At 41.6% G+C, this 25,169-nt stretch overlaps 1 protein-coding gene across 13 annotated transcripts in view; it reads right to left on the bottom strand.

The window, feature by feature from the left end:
- LOC122793337 (PDZ and LIM domain protein 5-like) overlaps positions 1–25,169 on the bottom strand; it is a 2,364,325-nt gene that overhangs the window by 1,726,607 nt on the left and 612,549 nt on the right. The gene's annotated exons all lie outside the window — the stretch shown is intronic.

Here is a 25,169-nt window from a genome sequence, read left to right as displayed (position 1 = left end):
TACCAACATTCAGGGTGTAAACAACATAGAGGGTCGTGACAGTTTCTCCAATCGCAACCATACTCTTATATGCTCAAGTCATGAATGCCTTGAAATTCACCTCAAGAGCAAAGTTCTCACGGTGAATCTTGGCATCCATGTGAAGAACACATAACAATTAGTTATACTTGGGAGACCGGATCATAACTCTTTGTAGTGCATGGTGTTTTATCTACTCCATGTTCTACCAGTTACAAAAGAAAAACGTGCAAAGTGTTACCCACCTATGAAAGCAAAGTTGCAGCTGGGTCTTGCACTACAGAAGTGCATTACAGGTTTATTTGTTTTCCAATTTTGGAGCATAACCATGGAGCTTTACATGCTACAAGCATTTTTCTAGCTGAATGGTAGTATACAAGCTGTTAGCAACATGGGTACCAAAACCATAGGGCGAAGGGGGGGAACCATCCCACTTTCGACAGCTGTCAAATGTGCCATGAAACTGCTGCTGGATTAGTGATTACATAGAATCATTTGCATTAGCATTTTCGAGGTAACAGCAAGATCAAGCAATCAAAAGAAAGATGATTTAAGTAAAAAATCATCTTCTTCCGGCTGCCTGAGCTCACAATTACCATGGAAATTCCTATGTGAGAATTTCAAATGCATACATACCAATCAACTTCTTTAAGAGTTTTGGATAAAGTCAAAAATAACAGGGCGATGAAGGCTCAAAACCTGGGACAATTTTTAAATATTTCTTTTTCATTTAAAATTTTAACAGAGCAGGTTTGGCATCAACATGCATTTTCTGAAAAGACAAGTATGAAACTTTAATATCTGGCATTAGTGATCGACTGTAATCCTTTGCATACCTCTCAACATTTGCTTAAGAATTCTGGACAAGGCCAAAAATAATAGGGGTTAAAGGGTCAAAATCAGGGACAGACTTTATGTATTGCTCTTACAAACTTAGAAAGCTGCTAGAATGACAGGTTTTGCATTAGCTTACATTTTCTAAGGGATATGAAGTCTCAGACTCAAACGTTTCATTATTTACTAAGCACAATCTTCAATAGATTGACAGAAAACTGCCGATTTTAGGAGGAACAGACCAAAAACATGAGGCAATAATCTGAACATTAGAGAAATTCTGGAGAGTTGAGAGATATGATCTTGAGTGATTTACTAGAAAATCAAATATTTTATGAGGGAGAGGGCAAACATATGAGGAAAAATCAGGGATGTTTTACAAAATTCTGGACAGTTTATCTATTGATTGCTGTTGGTTTACCAGGTAAGTGGGCTGGTCTACTGACCCTTTTCAGACACAACCCGGGATCAATAGCAGTAAAGATAACATTTTACATAAGTATAATAAGGCATTACATTATTTATTTATTGGCATTTGTTTACTGGGAAAGTCCACTGGGCCAAGAGAACCAATTTTCAATGGAAGCCCGGGGAGAAAAGCTCCACAATATACCAGTACAAAACATAGAAACATTAAGTACAATATAAGACAACTTCCAGATAAATCAAGTAAAACAATGCATACATAATGTACAATAAATTTAAGGGTGACACACAAAAGATATGTACATGTGAGTATAGGTGAGCATAACTAGCATAAGTTGCAGAACTAGAAAAGTAATTGAGTAAATAAACATAATTAAGTGGTATACAGAAGGTATTTTGTGAAAACTGGTTAGCAGAAGGATGGGAAGGAGGACAGTGAGAGGGTATGTAGAAAAGATGGATAGAATAGTAAAAGTTTGGCAAGAGTTGTTTTGGTAGTGAGTATGGGTGAGTTTGGAGAGGGGAGGGATGTGAGGATAGTGTGTGAGTGAACTTAGTGTGTGGGCAATCAAGTTAGGGCATATGCATTGCCAGAGGGAAGAGAGATGTCATTGCAATTCATTTTTGAAGGAAGTGATTTTACTAGAGGTTCTGATAGCAGAAGGTAAGGAGTTCCAAAGCTTGGGGACAGAGAAGAAATAAAGCATTTTGCCAGCAGGGAGTTCACGTTTGTGTACTTGTACTAGTAGTTGGTTTACAGATCTAAGTGGCCTGTTAGGGTGGTAATGGGTGAGGATAGGAGGAGAGGGATGGGCAGTCTGAGGGTTTGTAAATTATTTTGTGAGCTGTGATTAGCTGTAAGTAGGTGAGATGATGGGGAAGTTTGAGCCAGTTAACTAATTTTAAGGAAATACAATGATGGGAAGAGTACTTTGCATTGGTTGCAAATTTGGCAACCTTGTTGTAACAAGTCTCAAGCTTGTTTTTTTTAGGGTGCAGTGGATATTGGTTAGGGGAGGAGTACCATAAAGTAGTGAGGGTAAGAGAAAAGTTGAGGCAAGAGTTAGTTTGGTAGAGCAGTTGAGATAGTATTTTTGTCTGAAGAGGAAGCCTAGCTTATAGCTTTTTTTATTATTATTATTATTATTATTATTATTATTATTATTGTTATTATTATGGATATGGAGGTCAAATGACAGATTTTTGCCGATGATCACCCCTAGTAATTTAGTGTGGGAGACAACTTCTATAGGTGTATTGGACTAAGACTGAATGGTGAAGTCTGTCTTGTTGACACAGATTTTTCTTGAGTGGCAGTTTTGTTTTATTTGGGTTTAGAGTTAGATGATTATTAGCCATCCATGTACATACTTCACATAGTTGAGAGTATGTTAAATAAGTGAAGTTTAGTTCCCAAAAGTCGGTGCCGAACTGTGTGTTTACTGCCTTTCATCCACTAAGTACCAGGATAGGCTTTCTCTGTCCTGTGTAATAGCCCACTTCAGGCAGAATTTTTCACAGAGATGCATTTCACTGGATCTAGACCGACTTACAATGTTGTTGTGTCTTTCAGCTTTTCCCGGTTAGGGGGTCGCCACAGCGGAACTCCGGTCCTCTAATGATTGGCAGTAAATTTTTACGTACCGAGTTGCCAGCCCTGACGCACAACCTTCAACGAAGGTATGCCCATTCCAGGGGCGGCTCGTGCCATCGGACTGCCAGTCTGCAGCCCCCTCAGCAAGAAAAAAGAAAAAGTACTTTTTAAATTTACTGTGTCTTCACTCTTTAATAGAGAGGAGTCTTTCCTCATTCTCAATCTCTTCTTATCAGCCAGCTGACTCGTCTGTGAGTACGATAATGCGCACTGCATGCGGCGGTTTTAAAAAAATAACTTTTTTTTTCTCTTTTCTTAGAGATGCAGTCTGGAGAGCGAATTAAGGCATCAGTGTGATGCCCAGCAGTCTATGCGGTTTGAAACCGCATAGAATTGGAAGGGGTTCAGACTGCCCCGTCCGCAGGCACATACATGACATGGATGGGCTAAATGGCTGCTGACTGGTTGTCGCTCTCTTCCCGGGCTTTATGTGCTGGGAAAAGAGCGAGAAGCAAACAGTTGCAGCCAGTTTAGTGAGTAAACTTGTTTGCGGTTGACCGGTTGTGGATTTTATTTGCTTGGTGGCCTAATTTCGTTCACTGGACGTACAGAGTTTCTTTTCAAGAAGGTATATGTAACACAGTATGACAGTACAATATGTAAATAATCAATATGTTGATGGATAAATTAGTTATTTTACAAAGATTACAGCAATGTATACTTCCATTATTAAGTTAGATCGTATGAAGGTTGTTATTTTTTTTTTTTTATCAAGGGTGACTTTTAAACAGTTTGAATGGGAGGAGAGACAGTTGTTAAGGGAAGATATTTCCTTAGCCAAGGTTCAGGACACTATACAAGATCTTACAGCTTGTAAAGCTCCAGGACTTGATGGCCTAACACAAGATTATATTAGGCTTATAGTGCTATTATAGTGTAGCCATTACTATTTATTTTTATTTATTTATTTTTATTTTACATTTGTTAACCGGGCTAGTCTGACTGGATATATTTCCATTTTCAGCAGAAGCCCGGGGAGAAAAGCTCCACATAGAGACAAAACAGTTAAATAATATGCAAAAAATGAAAAGAATAATATATGGTGGGAATAGACAATATACAATATTACATCATAGGATTCAACATACATATCATATAAAAAGCACAACTTTATTTAACATTATTTAACATTTAAGACATAAAAAGATAGTGTAAAAAGAAAAGACATTAATAGTAAATATAGAGTAAAAAAAATTAGTTAAATTCATATATTATCTGCATTATTTGTGGATTAGAAGAGTTACCACTTGGAGGGAGGATAGTTGAGAGGAAAAACTTTTAAAGTGGAGGTAGTATACCACTAAAGTAATGAGAAGGTATAAAGGAGAGGGAGAGAGAAAAGGGGAGGAAATTGTGGAAGTAAGAGGTTTAGTCTGGGTTAAAGCAGGGGCATAACCAGTGTTTTTTAAGGTAAATTCTAAGTTTTTGTTTAAAAAGAGCAGGAGATGGAATGGAAGTTAGTTCAATAGGAAGATGATTCCAGTATTTGCCAATGGTGTTGGAGAAAAGGGAGTCACCAGCAAAGTTATTAGATTTAGTTAAAGTTACTAGAAGTTTGCTTGAGGAGCGAAGTGAATTGAGGTTAGAGTAAGGGGTAAAAAGATTGGAAAGTACAGGTGTGTTATTAGGTTGATAGAATACCCTATGGACAAAGGTAAGTTGGGAAAGAAACAACATGTTTTTTAGTTCAAGCCAGTGAAGTTGCTGTAGGTTCAGACAGTGGTGAGTTCTAAATTGATTACCAGTAACAAATCTAGCGATACTATTGTAAGTGTTAGCCAGTTTAGAGAGATTATTTTTCTTCAGGTTAGTATAAATAGGTGAGGCATAGAGAAGAGTGGAAATAAGATGAGAGTGGGCAAGTGTAACTTTGGCTGTAGGGGTTAAGAATGTTTTAATTCTGTAGAAGGAGCCCAATTTTCTGTTTACAGTTTTAATGGTATTGATGTGACTATCAAAGGTAAGGCTGTTGTCAATTGTGACAACTAGCAGCTTGGTGGTAGAGTCAGGGGATATAAATACTAGAATACCTCCAATGTATAGAAAGAATGGGGTATTTTCTGGGAGAAGCAAATAAGGCTGAGGTGATTCTTCTTCCCAGGCATGACAAGAATAGATATAATACTGCTAATTATAGACCAATTTCAATTTTATAGCTGGGAGTGAAGATTTATGAGAAAATCTTGGCAAACAGGCTGGATAAAATTTTTCCCAGATACTTTCCACTGAATCATCAGCACTTCATAAAGGGTGGGGGTGGATTTTGTGTATTTATGGTCGCATATTCAAAAAGCAGAACATGTTAATAACCACCAGTCAGGTGTTATTTTACTGGATTTTCATATAGCCTTTGACTGCATAGAGTGGAATTTTTTAAATGGCTCTCTTAGAAAAGAGTGAATCCATCCTCACTTCATTTCAAAATGCAAGTTGTTATACTCTGAGGCTGCAGAGTACATTTCCATCAATGACCTACTGTCTACACCTATTAAACTAAGTAGAGGCATGCTACTGGGCTTCCCTCTCTCCCAGTTATTTCTTTTAGTAATGGCAGTGCTTGATGAGTTCTGAAGTCCAAGCACATAAGTGATTCTATTACTATTTCTACTAAAGATCCACTCCTGACATATTGGCTTGCTGATGATTGTGTGATATGGCTGCTGTCTCCACATAGCTGTGCTTTGTGGATTTTGAAAGATTTTCAGGAATTTGCTAGGATTTCTGGATTAAAACTATCAGAAACTAAGCTCTTTCACTTGGCATGCTGGACATTAAGGGTATAGAAAGAAATTCCATGTTTGGCAGTGGCAAGAACAGAGTATCTGAGGATCCTGATCGATCAGATACATCATAAGTTGTTAGCTCAATGTCAAACCTTTGTTGCAATATCTGTAGATTAAAAGTTCAGACTGAATGGAAATAAAAGTAATTTTTTTTAGATGGATACAGATAGCTAAGACTCCATTATTACCAGAAGTTATTCTTTTAGTTAAGACATTTGCCCCTCATCATATTCTCTCCATTCTTGAGTGAAGAATAGTCATAAATTTACATCTAGCATGGAAGTAAACTTAGAATTTTGAGGAATAAACTTTTTCCCCTATTAAATCAGGAGGGCTACATCTCCAGAAAGTACAGTTTTGTACCTACCATAAATGTAGATGTTCGAGGATCCACATTGCTGCAGTCCTAACCATTGGGGTAGTCCGCTGTCCAGTCGGCCCGAATACCAAAGTATATGGCTGACGTCGGTCAAGGCGCATTAGACTGATGTCAGGACGTCAGGGTACTAATGCGCATGACCGACGTCATATCCTCAGTCTTTTCTTGCCCCAGATGTCAGAAGACCCTAAAAAGACAAGGCCCAAACCAAAAACACCAAAAAACCCTGCACCAAACATATATACAATATATACAATTTTACAAGAATATAGCCTAATCCACACCACCACCCCTAAACACAGAGGGGAAGGAGGGAGGGTAAATTGGACTGCAGCAATGTGGATCCTCGAACATCTACATTTATGGTAGGTACAAAACTGTACTATGTTCTTCATTCCACATTGCTGCAGTCCTAACCATTGGGTAGAATCCCAAAGCAGAGGTAAGGGAGGCTGGCAAATCATAAGGAAGCAGGAGCTGTCAACATGCCTTGCAAAATAGCTGTGGCAAAACCAGCCCTAGATTTAGAGTAGAGAGGAAGGTGGTAATGCTTAGAGAAAGTATGCACTGAACTCCAAGTAGCTGCCTCCAAAATATCCTTAGTTGCCACCCCCCTTAGAAATGCTGTAGAAGTGGCAGTAGCCCTAGTGGAATGAGGCCTAATCCCAGCTGGAATCTCCTTGCCATGATGGGAATAACAAAATGAAATGCAAAACCCAATCCACTTAGAAATAGTTTGCTTAGACACAGGCTTGCCCTGAGAACTCAAAGCAAAAGAAACAAACAACTGCTGAGACTGCCTGAAATCCTTAGTCCTGCTTAAATAATAACGTAACTGCCTATGTACATCCAAAGTGTGCAAAATCTTTTCTCCCTTATTTTGGGGATCTGCATAGAAAGTAGGCAAATGAATAGTTTGGTTTAAAGCCACACTAGAAACCACCTTAGGCATAAAGGAAGGATTAGTACGTAATGATACCCTATCCTTATGGAAAATCAAAAGGGCTCTACTGCCATGAGGGCCTGCAACTCAGAAACCCTTCTTGCAGAAGTAATAGCCAACAAAAAAGCAGTCTTCCATGACAAGTATTTCAATTCCGCAGTAGCCTTGAGGCTCAAAAGGTTGTAGAGTAAGTTTTTCCAACACAAAATTGAGATCCCAAGCAGGAGTAGGAGCTCTACGTGGGGTCTTATATTCTTTGCCCCTCTAAGAAACTGCTTGAACAAAGGATGCGAAAACAATGGTGGGTCACAATCATAGTGAGCTGAAATTGCTGCAGCATGAATCTTAATGGAAGAGAAGGACAAACCTTTGTCCAATAACTCAGTAAGATATTGAAGAGCCACACTCAAATTAGGCTCAGAAATCTCCAAATTCTTTGCTGCACTCCAAAATAAAAATCTCTTCCATTTTTCTGCGTACACTTTCCTTGTACTAGGTCTTCTGGCTTCCATAATCACATTTAAAACTTGTTGAGGAAGTTGAGACCTGCTGTGTTTCAAAACAGAATATGCCAGGCTGTTAGATGAAGAGAGTGAAGTTTGACATTGAGCAGGTGACCGTCCTTCTGAGATAACAGGTGTGGAATCAAAGGTAAAGGCCATGGAGGCTTCCTTACCAGACTCCTTAGTAGTGGGTACCAGTGTTGCCGAGGCCAATCTGGAGCTATTAAAATCATCCTTGGCTTGTCTTGTCTGACCTTTAGGAGCACCTTTTGAAGAAGAGGCAGAGGTGGAAAGGCATACACATGAAGATTTTTCCAACTGAAAGAAAGAGCATCCACTTTCCAAGCTGTGTGATGAAACCCTTTGTGCAAAACTTTGGCAGCTGGTGGTTTAGTGGAGAAGCGAACAGATCTATGTCTGGAGTTCCCCATGACACTGTCAATTTCTGAAATACATGAAGATCCAGTTTCCACTCGTGGGGATCCATGATTTGTCTGCTTAACACATCTGCTAAGGAGTTCTGTGCTCCCGGCAGAAACCTTGCCTGAAGAGTTAGTTGCAAGCTGAGCGCAGTCTCCCATAAAATCATTGCTTGCCTGCATAGAGGATAAGAATGTGTTCCCCCTTGTTTGTTGATGTACCACATGACAGTTGTGTTGTCTGTTAGAATCAACACCTGCCCTGGAAGAAGCAACTCCTTGAAAGCCATTAATGCAAACTGAACTGCTAACATCTCCTTCATGTTGATATGTAGATGCAGTAGTCTGGCAGGCCACTTGTCTTGTATCCACTTTCCATTTAGATGAGCTCCCAAGCAATGTCCGAGGCATCTGTCGTTAAAATCTGACTCGCCTCTGGCCGGGTCACAGAGAGTCCCTTGTTTAGGTGACATTCCTGAGCCCACCACAAAAATTCTTTTTGAATGCAAGGTATTATTTGAATGACAGTGTCCAAATCCTGGCAGTGCTGTGTCCATACATTTTTTAGATACCATTGTAGCTTCCTCATATGCAGTTTGGCATTGGGAAGCACCAGAATACAAGATGCCATGAACCCTAAGGCTTGAAGGACTGTCCTTGCAGTCAGCCCGGACTGAAGAGATAATTGATGGAAGTAACTGGAAAGATTCTTTTGTTTGTCCGGGGTTAGAAAGGCCATCTGGGCTGCTGTATTCAGTCTCACACACAGAAAGCACATGTCTTGAGAGGGTACTAGACTGGACTTTATTTCGTTCACAGAATACCCTAGGCATCTTAGCACTGCTATGACATATTCCAAATGCTGTAGAAGGTCTTCCTTTTCTTGAGCCAGAATCAGGCAGTCGTCCAAGTAAGGGTAGATTTGAATTCCATTTTGCCTGAAGTAAGCTATCACTGGAGCCAGAACCTTTGTGAATACTCTGGGCGCAGTAGATAAGCCAAAGGGCAATGCAGAGAACTGATAATGAGAATTTCCAGCTCGAAAACGCAGATACTTTCTGCTACTTAGTCTTATAGGCACATGAAGGTAAGCTTCCTTGAGATCTAAAGTTACCATCCAGTGATTCTTGCCCAGCAGAGGTAAAAGCTGTTGTAACGTCAACATTTTGAACTTTGGAATGTCCAGATAAGTGTTGAGGATAGATAAATCCAAAATTGGTCTCCACGTGTTCCCCTTCTTTGGTACTAGGAACAGGCGAGAATAAAATCCTAGGCCCCTTTCTGGTACAGGGACTGGCTGGATGGCCCCTATTTGGAGTAACAGAGAAATTTGCTTGTGAGCCTCTTTCCTTTGTGGAGGAGGAACATCTGGCATGCCTTTGAAAGGGGGCAAGGTATGGAAATAAAACCTGTAACCGTGGTGAATGATATCCAACACCCAACTGTCTTGAGTAATTAAATCCCAATTTTCTTTGAAAAGAGACAGCCTTCCTCCCAAAGGAGCTGCCAGACGAGAATGTACTGGCAGCTGAAAAGGCAGGTCATTGGGTCTGTTTACGAAAGGACTGACCCCTGCCCTCACCAGAAGTCTGAGCAGGAGAACTCCCTGTTCTAGGCCTAAAAGAACCTTGAGCTCTGCCCCTACCCAGTCTAGACCTACCCCTAGACTGGGAATCATAAGCAGGATATGTCCAACCCTTCGTAGGCCAATGTCTGCTAAACTTTGGAGGCTGCACCTGCAAAAAATCTTTAACAGTCTGCATAGATTTAGCCTTGTCCTCCATTTTCTTTAAAACTGCTTCCACAGGCGAGCCAAACAACACATCAGACTGTAAAGGAGCATCCAAAATCCTTGTCTTAACATGCTCAGCTAAATTCTGATCCCTCAACCAAGCGTGCCTCATGAAGAACAGAACCAGTGGCAGCCACCCTCGAGGAGGCCTGCACAGCATCAAAACCACATTGCAAAGAATGCTTACCCACTTGTTCAGACACATGAACTAAATCCAGCAACTCTTTACACTCAATACCTTCCGCCAGAGCATCCACCTTAGATTTCAATTGTGAAAGGAGATAATTCTGGTATTTTAGCATGTGAAACTGACAATTCAATGCCCTCATGGCTAAAGTGGAAGAAGTATACACTTTCTTACCCCATCTATCCAAAGCCCTTGCCTCTTTATCAGAGGGAACAGGATTTTTAACAACAGAGGCCTTAACACCTTTAGGCCCCTGAGAAACAGTTTCTGGGTCTGCCCTAGGACTCTTAAAAAGATACTTATGAGCTTCAGGCACCCTATAGTACCTATCAGGTTTAACAGGGGCAGGAGGCAAAGAATCAGGGTTCAGGGAAGCCTCTGCAAAAACATCTTCCACCACATTCAACACAGGAGGTATAGCTAAGGGCCTATGCTGGGGTAAAAACAAGAATTCCCTAAGCCTCTTCCTGGAATCAGAGTAATCTTGGCCTTCCCATTTAAAATGCTCCCTCATGGAATGCAGAGTCTCTGAAAATGAAAAATCCTCAGGTGGAGAAGCTGAAGGAGTGGAGTCATCCACATCAGAATCAGAATACTGAGGAAACTCCTGCAAGTCTTCAGTCAAGACTCAGAAGCCTCTGAACACTGTTCAAAACTCTCAAACTCAGGCTCCACCCTAGGCCTCTTATCAGGAGGGGGCATAGAACCTCTAATCATAGTAATCAAATCCTCTGCCATTTTAAGCATATGTTTCTTAGGCACAGAACCTGAAGTGCTAGGAGAAGCCCCCACTGAAGCTAAACTTGGCCTACCTCTCAAAAAAGTCTTGGAAACAGAAGGAGAGGCTCTAACTACCTTAGGAAGAGAGGGAAGAACAGCTACCTGAGAAGCCCCCTCAGCCTGGCCTACCTCCTGAGAGGGCACATCCTGTAACAGTAAAGTCTCAGCCTGAGACTCCAAAGAAACTCCTGGCAAAACCTCTGGCTCCACTGAGCCTTCTAAAGAACCGACGTCCGGGACTGCCGGTTCTTCAACCCTAGGCTTTGCTGCTTTGTCCTTGCGCTTTTTGGACGAAGCGGGCGTCAGAGCATCCGACGGCATTTTATAATTACAACGCTTCCCAAACACTAACCTGGCACAGTCTAACCTCCGCTTAATAGTGCGTTTGTTAAATCTAGCACAAGAGCGGCATCCAACAACGTCGTGCTCAGGCCCTAAACAAGGTATACACAAAGTATGGTAATCCCTATGAGGTATCTGTTTCCCACAAGAAATACAGTTATTCACTTTTTCTGACATCCGGTTAAATACTGAGGCAAGAAAAAACCAAAATGTTCCCCAACGGGGTACTTAGCCAACTTTGATTCGGTCTGAAACTCCGACTTCAGAAAATTTCAGAACGCCAACCTGCACTCGCAAAACTGCTTCTGCATCGGACCATGCGGCAAAAAAGACTGGGGATATGACGTCGGTCATGCGCATTAGTACCCTGACGTCCTGACATCAGTCTAATGCGCCTTGACCGACGTCAGCCATATACTTTGGTATTCGGGCCGACTGGACAGCGGACTACCCCAATGGTTAGGACTGCAGCAATGTGGAATGAAGAACATCTTTCTTGTTATGCCAAGGCAGCTGTAGGTAGGCAATATGTGACAGCTGGTAAAGTTCACAAATCCATTTGGCTCTAGGTTGAGCGTGATAACATATTAATGTTTAGTCAGTATAAGAATCAGAATTCATCATACATTGTGTGGGATTTAGAAAATTAATTTGAAAAATTAGTTTCACGTAATGGTAAAGACTGTAGGAAAGGAAGAATTATTTTGCAAAAATCTAGGTTATAGATGAATTTGGGAATAGTGACTGATATGCAGCCGGTCTTTTGGTACAGTTGGATTGCTAGAGGGTATGTCTACAAGATGGATGTTAAGGGCAGTACAGATTTTCCTTTCATTTCCTTTCAGGAAGTTGTGATAGTCTGAAGCACCAATAACATGATAATATAGTAGCAAGTATTGCATATCCAAGCTTGTCTCTCTAGACTACATGTCTGTAGGTCAGAGTTTTTACTCTGGCATGGGGGACTAAGTAGATCTACAGATGAGACTCACTATTCATAGCATTTAGGATCATAGGAGGTTACTAGGCTATTGATCCAGAGATCATTTTAAGCCTAGCCGTTTCAACTCAATGTAATACCATAGAAGTACTAGTCAATACCCAAGATTGCATTTAGTGATGACTGCCTGTGTACAGGAGGGTTGTGGGTGCTATCCTCCGTAAGAATTTATAGTGCCCATCCACTCATCCATGTTCCTCTTGAGTTTAGCTGTAAGACTGAAATGAATTGATGAACATTTTATTGTCAATAATCAGGAAAGTAGCATTTTAATTTCTGCTTAATGGCAGGGCATGATTCATTGTCAACTTAACCAAATAGTTCTAAGAAAATGTTGTGTGTCTTATTGATGTGTAAAGTATAGAGGAATAAGTGTTTTTGTAGAAAATGCATGTCAGATTTTTTGGAGAAGATAGGGCAAGGTAGGGGTAGCATAGTTAAGGGGCGGCTGTGGATAGAGGGACATAAAGCTGACTGAGGTATGCTGTGGTTTTTTTTTTTTTTTCACTTACTGTAAATTGGGAAAGATTGGAAGAGAGCAGGCTGAGAGAACAGTAGTTTTATTTTATTTTTTTTGTTGTGAATCATGAAGGTGGAAAGAGATATGATTCTATGAATGCATATATTTCTTGAAAACTAGTAGAGGTACAGTTAGTTTGGAAGCAATATGCAACAGGAATTTAAAGGAATGTGTAGTCCTTGGTACTGCCTTAAATATGGATTACCAAAGATAATGTTCTTAAATGACATTGTTGTTGGCCAGATTTAATGCCAGTCTAATTGCTTCCTGAAGCACATTACAAAAACACTCTGCTGGCAAGTTCACACCATAATACTGTTCCTTGCCATGTTGTTTACACTATTAATTTTTATTTGAAGCAGGGTGTGTTTACTCTCTCGAGTTCTGTTGGCAACCCTTTTTCACTGAACTCTGGTTTGGGGAATCACACAGCCCCACTTTACTTGCTGTGTTTAACAGCACTATATACATAGAACAACCTGCATGATGTTGGAGGTATAGTGCAGTATGTAATCCTTCTAGTTTTGTGATAGAACAAGCACTTTCCATGTTTTAGAATTAAAGTAAAGAAGGCTCCAGATCTGAAAATACTGGCAGTAATAAAACTGAACCATGGAATTCTAAGCAGGTTCTCCCTGCAGCCTGGAATTCTTTCTAAGCAGGTTCTCACTGCAGCCTTTCCAAAATGTTCTTCTGAAGCCTACCCTATGCAGTACTAGTGTAATGCAATATTTTATTTACTAAATACCATTTCAAAAAGCCATTTTGCCATATATAACAATAACTGCTTAAAACTGTTTGGTTGCCAGTTTGTAAAATAAAATTACAGGAGTACAGACAGTACATTTAACTTTGTTCTTGTTGCCAAAAGTGGGGTTGTCTTATAGTAGTAATCTCATCTGTTGCTTGAATTAACCACTTCCTGTGTGTTCCGTTCATAGTGTACAATTGGTTCTTAGTATCTGTGTTGTCATTAAAGGAATATATAGTAAGTGTTGTATGAGCACATTCTAGTCCTGAATTCTTTAATTGCTTTTGCATGATGGAGGCAGATAATAGTAAAGATGGTGGCAGCTGAAGCTTTACAAGATATGGATATTATCAGCAGAAAATGGCCCAAATGTTGGTGGTTAGTTCAGTTGTATGGTGGAACTAGTGTGTTACTACATTTTTCAGCTGGGTTAATTAGTTCACAGGATTTCATTCATACTTTGTGTAAAGTGCAAAAAGGTTGGGGGGAATTTATGTGGTTAGCAATGAGGTAGGAAGTTGTCTAGCACTTGCCTCCTGGAGTAACCAATTGAAAAATGTTTACTTAACATGTCATATTAGATTGTGGTATAGCATTCATGGTATATTTCAAGTGTTTGTTAATATTGGTGATTTGAAAAATTGTTCAACATTTAAAAGTGTAGTTGTGTAACAAAGGAAAAATAAGCACTATAGCTGGAAACAAACTAGTAGACTTAGAAAACGGAAGTTAGCATCACTAAAAATAGGTAGTTTTCTGGGAGTGGCAGCACCAGTATAGTTTTCTTTGCTGTGAATGCAGGTATGCTGGTTATAACGGTGTCATGGTAATTAAACATCTTGCAGTGGGATAACTTAAGTTTGTAGTGATGGCTGGCAAATAGGACACTGACAGTTCATAGGTTCATACTAGGCTATCTGCCCGAGGGCATTTACAAGCCTAGCCCATAGTTTTGTGGCTTACGCCACCCCTTTAGTATGGGGAACTATACCCATTATTTTGCTGTGCCTCTGTTGAGCAGTGACACTGAGGTAATCCCTGGGGTATATCTGCGATCTCCCATCCATTGGTCAAGATTTCTCTTGAACAAGGCCAGCGAGGTGCTCTGCCTCACATATACCGGGATTTTATTCCACAGCATAGGGAGTCTTTGGGTGATGAATCTATCCCTCCAGCGCGTCCTATTAATAGCCGTGTCGAGGTTTAAGTCTCCGCCCTTGTGGCTCTGACGGATCTAGATTTTTTGAGGTGAAGCATATTCATCAAATCTGGGTTTGACATGGCCTTGTATGTTAGGCAAAGGTCACCTCTGAGCAAGCGATTAGCGACTGAATAGAGCTGGAGTTCTTTCAGTCGGGCAGCATAGGACAGATGTTTGAGACCCTTTATCCTTTTGGTGAGGAACTATTGTGGCCTCTCCAGCTGCTGCAAGTGTCGGGTCAGATACATTCCGAATGGGGCATTGTACTCAATCATTGGTCTGATGAGTGATGAGTATAGGGAGACTATGACCTCCCTTGATCTAGATGAGAATCCCTTCATGATAAGGTGGGCAATGTAGAAGGTCTTCCTAACTACTTTAGCTACATGGGTGTCGAATGACAGACTACTATCTACCTGGATCCCCAAGTCCCTGATAACTTCTTCTATGCTCAGTGGATTGCCACCTATTTGGTAGCTAGGGGTAACCTTGTTTTTCCCGAAGGGTATGACTATGCATTTTTTGGCATTTAACTTTAGGCCATGGCTCTGGCACCAGTTATCCGTTTCTGTGAGACCCTTCTGAAGGATATCTGTGTCAGATGTGTTTTCCACTATGGCGCCCAGTTTGCAGTCATCTGCAAACTTTGTCAGCCATAACCCTCCTGTGTTTGCTTGTACTTCGGAAAAGTAGATGCCAAACAAGAGTGGGCCCAGGACTGAGCCCTGTGGTACACCACTTGTGACAGGCTTTGAGTCTGACATGGCGCCAGCAACTCTGACCCTGTGGGTTCTGTCACTCAGCCAGTTTGCAACCCATCTTGTGATGTATGGGTTAACATTTAAGCTGATGAGTTTTTCAATGATACCAGAGTGGGGTATTGTATCGAAGGCCTTCGCCAGATCGAGGTAGGCTGTATGGACTGCCTTTCCCTCATCAATGGCTTTGGTGACTGTTTGAAAAAGTCAACCAAGTTTAGAAGGCATGATCTGCCTTTGACAAAGCCAAACTGGGATGGATCCAAAGTCTGCAAATTCCCTATGTCTTTATTTATGAGGTCCATTATGATCCTCTCCATGGCTTTGCAGATAAGGCTTGTCAAGCTAATGGGCGGTAATTTCCAGGGTCGGTGGAGGCACCGCCTTTGTGAAGTGGGACCACAGTTGCAGTGCGCCACTCCTGGAGTGCGTATCCAGAGGTAAGACTATGATTAAACAGCTGTCCTAGCTGTGGGTTTAATTCCTCGTTGAGTTCGTGGAGCACACAGCCGGGGACACCATCAGGTCCCATGGATGCTGTGTTTTTGCTTTGGAGAGAGCAGTTCTCACTTGGGCGTTGGAGATGTTTGGGGGCTGCAATCGCTTGGTATAGATATCTCTCCTTTTGGGGAGGGGAGAAGTTTGCACTGAACTTGTCAGCCAGTATGTTGGCAATGTCTGTAGGATCAGTAATCTTCACATCATTTTGAACTAGTTCTGAGCATATCTGGGAGGTTCCTCCCAGGTTTCTAACATAGCTAAAGAAGGCCTTATGATTGTCTTTTGAGTCTTTAGCTATTTTTCTCTCAAAATTTGCTTTGGATGATTTTATGAGAGCTCTTAGTTTTTACTTATAGTGATCAAGGGTGTCTTACCTTTTAAGGATTTTGCTCTATCTTGTAGTAGCTTCCTCCTTTTGTTGTAGAGTTTGTTTATGGCTGGGGTCCACCAGACTGGACGCTTGCCTTTGGTACAAAGAGTCTTTGTTTTGCTTGGGATTGCCTTATCCATGCAGTCCTGCAGGTGCTGGTAGAAGGCATTTGTAAGTGATTCAGCGGCTTGAGTACTGTTTTCCGCTCGGGGCCTTAAAGGAGACCACACTAGTCTTTAGAAGTGTGAAGTCGGCTTTCGAGAAGTTCTTTACTGTGGTCTTTTTTATTTCAGGTGGGGGTGGGATGAGGCCCTCCAGCGAGATTAGTTTGTGATCTGATCTCACCAGTGACGGGTATACTTCGGTGTTGAACATTGTGCTCCCATGTTCGTGATGATGAGATCAAGTATGTTTTCTCCTCTTGTGGGGATGGTGACTAGTTGTTCCATGGCATTTGAGTTTATGAATTCCAGGAACTTTTGGGCTAGGGTGTTTGGGCTTGAGTAGTGTTCCCAGTCTGTATTAGGGTAATTGAAGTCACCTAGTATGATGGTGTTTGGTGATACATTTATCCCCTCTAGTGTTTTCAGGAAGGCCATGTGAGGTTCCTGAGTTTGTGAGGGTGGCCTGTAACATGCTACAATTTGCAGAGCAGTCCCGCCTATGGTTAATTGCACCTGGATGGTCTCCGATGCATCGTGCATTGCCACCAGTCTTGAGGTGTGGGTGTCCTTGATGAATATGGATACCCCCCCTCCTTTCTTGGTATTGTCCGGATTTTGGGGCCGGAACGCATAAGAGGTAAAACCTGATAGTGCTGGGGTGCTCTCAGGAGCCCTGAACCAGGTCTCTGTCACTGCACAGACATCGATGTTCTCCATACTGAGAAGGGCCTCGAGTGCGTGCATTTTGAGATTTAGACTTCTGGCATTGAGCAGCATTACCCTTAGTTTTTCCTTTTTGTGTTCTAGGGTGGTAGGTTTAGAATTTGAGCCTTGCCTAAAAAGGCACTATGGGGTGGCAAGAGCCTTTGCCAATATCCGGAATCCCAGGGTGACAGGTGCAAGCCGCCTTGCGGCAGCGTGGCTTGTCCAGCATGTCATCCCAGGCAGACAGACATTGGATCCCCTTTGAATGACACCAGAGTTTAAGCCAATTGTTAAAGCTGATCATCTTATCTCTGTATTGTGGCATCATTCTTGGTGAAGGTAGGATACTGCTCAAGGTCAGGGTCATACCTGCCTGGGCTACATAATCAGAGAGCTCCTCAATGTCTCTTTTCATGTAGTCCAAGGAGGTACGTCTCAGGTCGTTTACACCAGCGTGGACAATGACTGAGTCGTATTTGTACCTGCTGTTGAGAGACCTGAGTGCTTGCGTTATGTGGCGGATTCTAGCACCCGACAGGCAGCTTACTGTGACCTTCTCCTTACTCAGTCTGGTAAGCGGGACGTCAGTGTGTCTGACTATGGAGTCACCAATGACTAGTGTGTCTGGCATTGTGTTTGGCCTTAAGGGCTGTGACTGTTTGACACTCTGACTGTGAGGTCTATGTGTTGCAGGTGTTGTGTTCTGAGGTGGTGGTTGTTTGGGTGTCTGCTTTGGTGGCCTCTGCTGTTTTGGTAGATTTTTGATCAGAGCCGAGTATGTCTTTGTGTGTTTATGTGTATGATTTGAGGTTGTGATGGTACTATGTGAGACTGGGTCTATAGTGTGTGTGGTAACCTTCTCCTCCTGACTGGTCTTGCCAGTCCTATGTTGAGAGAGCTCAGCCTCCAGTTTGGCCGTATAGTTGCATCTCTCGCATGTATTTGTGTTTTGTGGGAGGAGGAGAGGGTTGTCTGTGTACATGAGGCAATTGTAACATTGCCTCAATATTCCCAGGTTCACCAGCTGAGCAGGAGAGGACACTAGCAAGTGATCCCTCGACATGCTAGAAGGACTAGACAAAAAAACTTTAAAAGAGATTCCGGGGGATGTGGGTGACCGAGAAATGGGGTTTTGCCTTTTGGGGTGCTATCTATAAGAGTGCCGTATCAAGGTAATAAGTACTGTAGGAGCAAGTGCTAGGTTTAACAGATAGAGAAAAGTCTACTTGGAGTCAAGTAGAGATGATCTTTTTAGGTATTAGAGAAAGTGCTAGTAACAGGGATGCTTAAAGGTAAGATTGAAAAGAATGCACTCTGCAGTGTGCACTAGAGAAGTTAGATATGAAAGTAGGTAACTTGAGTTTTACCTGTTTAAAAAGTTAAGGTTTAGTGGAGAGTTACTATTTTTAAAACAGCAAGATGGACTGAAAGGGGTGGTTATTTTGGTAATATGAAATACTGTAGGATGGCCAATAAATTTAAATAATTGAAGGGGTGGGATTTCAAAAGTGATGGTTTTGTGATTACTCACATAAGCCAGTGAAAGTAGAGAGAAATGAGATATATGGTCAGATTAACATAAGAGGCGGGCAACTAGAAAGACAGTGGTATTTAACAAGACAACTTAAATGGGTGGGAGGGAGGGAAAAATTCTGCTTGACTCAGAACAGAGAGCTGTGGTCTCTTTTGAAGTTTTAATATGCTGTTTAAAACAGAATGCAAGCAAAACACAAGATAAAGAAAACAAACTACAGTATTCAAAATATAGAAAGGCAATACAGAAATACAAAAAGTAACAGCAAACTAACCTTTCCTTCACAGCAAAGTGTAGCAGAGTCTGGATGAGCCTTTCTGGTAAAGCCAATAACAGCTGGCGTTGACCTATGACAGGTACTGGTAAGAGGACCATGGTTATTCCTACCATGTGGAAGGCTGTTATATAAAAGTAGTGTAATTGTAAGTTTCACTTTCTGAAGCCTGTCGAGGGATTAATGCTACGGTTTTAGGTTTAGGACTGGTGCTACAGTTTTAGGGTTATTAACCATGTTTTTAGGGTTAGGATTTTAAGTTTGGTTAGATTCACTAAGTTTTATTTATTTATTTTTTTTTAATTTTCTGATTTCACTAAGCAGGTGTAACGGTTGAACCTCATTTCTCTCAGTCTGAAAAACAGCTTTTGTAAAACAGTTATGGATCTTGTGCTATGCTGTGACATAAAGGAGAGTCTTGTATTTCTGTTAAACTGTGTCATTGATACTGCTACATAAAAAGTGTGTGCTGCTGTTTTTGTGAAGTACAGGGCACTGACATTATTCTGCTCTCTATTTCCTTTAAAAGCAGCTTGGTAAAAATCTTTAAAAACATGTTTTTAGTGTGTGCACAGTGCAGTTGCTAAAGTGTTAATAGCTTAATGGCAAACATGAAGTCCTGCCAGCATATAGGAATGTTTAAAAAAAGCCAAATGGGTGCACTTGGTCAAGAAAACAGACAATGGGGAACATGGAATGAATTTTGCTGTAATCTAATCTATATAGACAAAGTGCAAATGCACTAACACTCTTGTTACTAGAGTCAGAGCTAATCTGTAGTGGGCAGTTGGCTAAATGCTACTTTTACACCACACAAACTTGTTATAGTGCAAAAAAATCAAGATCAGATACTTTATTAGATGAATAAATGCTTCAGTATGAAAGTGTTTAACTTTGATAAAATGTCTTATTAGCATATTTTATGCAAGAGAAGGATATAAAACTAAGATAATATGATACCCTGTAATCAAATCACAGGAAACAGGTCAGGCTGTGACAATTTCAGCATTTTCATGTTTACAAAGGTGATCACACACAGGCTCTTTGCCTCTATATACACAGTGTATCATTCTTCTCTCTCAGAAGAACGTGTAAAGCGTGTGTCTGTGTACAGATTTTTGCAGAATATACAGATTTTCATTAAAGATTGAAGTTAGAAAATGACAGATGTTTGAGTTTCAGACTTCATACCCTACAGAAAATTCATACTGATGCAAGACCTACTAAACTTTCTACGTTTGTAAGAGCAATATTTAAAAATTGTCTATATTTTTGGGCCTTTGTCCTACTTTTATTTATGGCTTTATCCAGATTTCTTGCTCTGAGGTATATGAAATGTGTCAGGGCCATCGCCATCAGCCAGAGACGTTTCAAATTGTGACATGCTTGTTGTACCCCACTCCCCCATGTAGTGACTTTAGATGTGTCCAGGCAAGGAGCAGTTAGAGTATCCAAGGTTGATGCAAGTACAGTCATGGCTTTTAATCTGTCCTTGATTTTGCAGAATGTTCTGGATTTCTGTCATATTTTTATACTGTTGATTTATGCGTATTCAGAAAATGCATTTTGTTGGTTGGCTGCTTGTTTTTTTATACTTTATTTTGACTGGCATTCCAGTAATGTATTTAAAAAGTAATTTCTTTTTTTTTCATGCCTGACAACCTTTGTTTCCATCGAGATATTAAGTAAGCTGTCATGTAGCCAAGGCATTGAAATATTTTTTTCTTCTCCACTTCATTTTGTCTTGATTGGACTCTCATATAATGATAGTATGGCACACAGGGTAGCAGTGTATTTAAAATACCAATTTTTGCGGTTTTGAGCATAGTGAAAGAATGCTAGCAAATGTACTTTTTCTGTAAGAATAAATGTTTACACACCTTGCAGTCTTGGTTTCTGCACCTAAAGTAGCAAAATGTAAGGTAACTTGTTGAGGGACATAATATTAGCCTCATGACTGTGTGTGTGTGTGTGTGTGTATGTAACAATGTGTGCTGTGTAGAGTATTCAGCATGCGCCATACTGACTGAGCATTTATTTCATGTAAATAAGTAAGCATGTCCAGCACTGATCCCATTGCACCATAGCTCCACCCCTTTTAGTCGACCACACCCCTCCTGTTGGCCCCACCCATTCAACTGTCTCCTGCAGCCCCCATTTGATTTGAAGTCACCAGCCGCCACTGCCATTCACGCATGTCTCCACACAGAAGACATTCTAGATGAGAATCGAACAGGACAACGTCTTACTGTGAGGCGACAACGCTACCGCAGCACCACCACCGCAGTCTCTAGACTGACTTACAATGTAGTAATCATTTTGCTGTTTAAGTATTCATTCATTCTCTAGCACCCACTTTATGCTGTTTTAGGATCATTATGAGTGTGGCCAGAGATGTCCTCACAAGCTGTAAGCCATAAAAAAACAGTTTACATTCACAGATATTCCAAGGCTAACAAATTGTATGCCCATTTATGCCCTGCCAGTACCCTCCCCTGAGGCAGCACCATACCAGTACAACTCACAGTAAATTTGTGAATACCCATCCTGTCACTAATTTATGTTAAGGTAAGACAGTGACTCACACTGCTTAATATGCAAGACAAGTTTACTCTAATGGTTTGGGAAGTGCTGACTTATAAGTATGCCTCTCCACTGTGTGTTATTGTGGAGAAACAGGAGTTCCAAGCCAACGGGGCCTCTAATGATCCAGTAAGCAAGACAGACCTCCCCTCAAAAGTCTGTAAGACACTGAGTAAATGGAAAGAGATTGCAGCCAGTCTTGGTAGCTCAGGGACTTTAGGCCTGTGATTTTACATATAAGGAGACTTTTGGATCTTTCTAATTGTTCAATAGGTTTAGTGAGATACATTCCCAAAGCTGGGTGTGGTACTTGATATTTGCCCCAATCAATGCTTGGTGTAAAGGAGTGATCACCTCTATAGGCTGTGGTGATATTCCCTTGGCAATTAGGTGAGCTAAACAAAAGGATTTCCTCACAACTGTTACATGACGGTCAAAAGAGAGTAAGCTATCAGCCCATGTTTCGAGGTACCTGACAAAATTTTAATGTTTTAGTGGTGTGTTGGCTATACAGTATGATAAGGGGAGGTGTTATCTACCAAAAGTGACACTACACTTTTTAGCATTTAGTTTAACCTCATAGGTTCATAGGTAGGTACTAGGCTATCAGCGATAGGGCCTAAGTAAGCCTAGCCAACAAGGTTCCTTGGCTTACGCCACCCAAGAAAGTTATTTTCCTGTGCCCCTGTCGAGCAGAGCCACAGAATTGATCCCCGGGGTGTATTTCCTATTTCCCATACACTCATCAAGATTTTTCTTGAAGAGTGCTAATGAGGAATTTTGCTTGACATAAATGGGTAGCTTGTTCTAGAATATGGGTAGTCTCTGGGACAGGAAACAATCCTTCCAGCTTGTCCTGTTTATTGTAGTGACAAGGTTTAGGTCCCTAGAGCGTGTAACTTGGAGGGATTGGGATTTCTTTAGGTGCAGCATGTCCAACAGCTCTGGGTTTGACATAGCTTTATATGTTAGGCAGAGATCACCTCTGAGTAGGCAATATGCTACAGAGTAAAGCTGGAGTTTTTGAGATGGCAATGTAGGGCATTTGTTTGAGGCCAGTAATCCTCTTTGTGAGGTACTTCTGAGGCCTTTCCAACTGCTCCAGATGTCTTGTGAAGTACATTCCAAAAGGGGCGTTGTACTCTATAATGGGTCTAATCAGTGTCAAGTAGAGGGGAACAATGAACTCTTTTTTTTGCTGTATGAGAACTCTTTTGTGATGAGGTGTGCCACGTAGAAGGATTTCCTGACTACTGTGGCAATGTGATTATCAAAGGAGAGACTACTGTCCACTTGGGTCCCATGGTCTCTTATCACACATTCAGCATTAAGTACACTGCCGCCTATGTGGTAGTTCATGGGTACAGAGTTTTTATCAAAGGGGATGACAATGCACTTTTTGGCAATGAGCTTGAGGCCATGGCTCTGACACCAGGCATCTGTCTCAGTGAGGCCCTTCTGTAGTATATCCACATCATTTGGGGACTCAACTATGGCTCCTAGTTTGCAGTCATCTGCGAATGTTGTTAGCCAAAGGCCTTCTGTGTTAGCCTGTACTTCAGAGAATCAGATACGAAACAGGAGAGATCCCAGGACTGAACCCTGTGGTACTCCACTTGTCACTGGTTTAACGTCAGATTTGGAGTCTGCAACTTTTACAGTGTGGGTTCGGTCAGTGAGCCAGTTGGCAACCCATCTTGTGACATAGGGATTTATACCAAGTTTAGTGAGTTTAGCTACAATTCCAGAATGGGGGATGGTATCGAAAGTCTTGGCGAGGTCAAGATAGGCTGTGTGAACCACCTTACCCTTGTCTACGGCTTTGGTGATTGCCTCAAAGTAGTCGATCAGGTTCAGAAGGCATGATCTGCCTTTCACAAACCCAAATTGGGTGGGGTCCAGAGTTTGGAGGTTACCAATGTCTTTGTTTATGAGTTCCATGATGATACGTTCCATGGCCTTACAGACCAGGCTCGTCAGGCTAACAGGGCAACAGCTGCCAGGATCAGTGGTGGCTCCCCTTTTGTGGAGTGGGAGAACTGTTGCTGTGTGCCATTCAGTGGGCACAAAGCCTGACGTGAGGCTATGATTGAACATGGTGCTTAGGTGGGGAGCCAGTTTGTTCTGAAGTTTGTGTAAAACGCAGCCTGGGATGTTGTCCAGTCCCATGGATGCTGTGTTTTTGGCTTTAGAGAGTGCAGCTTTTACCTGCATAGTTGTGATTATAGGGACTCTGCATTCTTCCTGTATAGATATGGGCCCTTTAGGGGGTGAGTGGGGGGGGGGGGTAAAGTTAGCACTGAACCTATCTGCCAGGATGTTGGCAATATCAGTTGTTTCTGTAATTTTCATGCTGTTGTGCTGTAACTCAGAGCAGATCTGGGTGTTGCCATTGAGATTCTTGACATAGCTATACAATGCTTTGTGGTTGCCCCTAGAATCAGTGGTGATTTTGTTTTCGTAGCTAGCTTTGGAAGATCTTATACGGGATCTCAACGTCTTACTGAGGCTGACCACGGAGCTCCTCCACTCATGGGATTTTACTCTCTATACAACAGTTTCTTCCTTCTGTTGTAGAGTTTATTTATGGCAGGGGACCACCAGACTGGCTTCCTTTTTTGCAAGATAGCGTCTTGGTTCTGTTTGGGATAGCATAATCCATGCACTCATGTAAGTGCTTATAGAGTGCATCTGTGCAGGATTCAGCAGTCGTAACTGTATTGTCCATCTGCATGGGTGTCATAAAGTTCACCACTTCTGTCTTAAGAAGCATGAAGTTGGTTTTGGGGAAATTGTTTACCATGGTTTCCTTAATGGGGGGTGGGGGCAGGATGTGGATATCTAGGGTGATTAGCTTATGGTGAGATATGACCAATGAGGAGTTGACTTCAGGTGTGGAACACCGGTCACTCATGTTGGTAATGACTAGGTCTAGGATATTGTTGCTCCTGGTGGGGGTGTGGATACGTTGATCTAAGGCATTGGAATTTATGAATTCCAGAAAGCATTGAGCGAAGGAATTGGTACACGAGTAGTTTTCCCAGTTAATGGTGGGGTAGTTGAAATCGCCCCTTATTAGGGTGTTTGGTTGAACCCTAATATTTTCCAGTATATCAAGAAAAGAGGAGTGGGAATCCTAGAGCATGGTGGGGGATCTGTAGCAAACTACAATTTGGATTGCAGTTTTGCCCAGAGTTAGTTGCACTTGGATAACCTTGGATGCATTATGCTGAGCAACTAGCCTGGAGGTGTGGATATCCTTAATGAAGATGGATACACCTCTGCCTTTGGTGTTCCGGTCCAGGTTAGGTGGCCGAAAAGTGTGGTATGAGTTATACCCTGGTAATGCAGGGGTGCTCTCTGGAGCCTTGAACCAGGTCTCAGTCACTGCACAGATATCTATGTTCTCCATTTTAAGGAGTGCCTCGAGGGAGTGCATTTTCAAATTTAGACTTCTAGCACCGAGTAGCATTACCCTCAATTTTTGCTTGCCTGTTCCTGTTACGGTGGGGAATTTGTTATTTGAACCTTGCCTAAAAAAGGGTACTACAGGGGTGGCAAGAGCCTTAGCTAGTATCCGGAATCCCAGGGGTGACAGGTGCAGGCCATCTCTGGCAAAGCATCATGGTCTGTCAACCATGTCGTCCCAAGCAGACAAATACTGGATCCCCTTAGAATGACAAACAGCCCTTGCAGGTCTTGAACCCAGGACCCTACACACCATAGCCAAAGCAATTTACCAATAAGC

The sequence above is a fragment of the Protopterus annectens genome, chromosome 2.part0 (genome assembly GCF_019279795.1).
Source record: "Protopterus annectens isolate FY-2018-M chromosome 2.part0, PAN1.0, whole genome shotgun sequence".
Classification (NCBI taxonomy): Eukaryota; Metazoa; Chordata; order Ceratodontiformes; family Protopteridae; genus Protopterus; species Protopterus annectens.
This window is presented reverse-complemented; position numbering and strand designations above follow the sequence as displayed.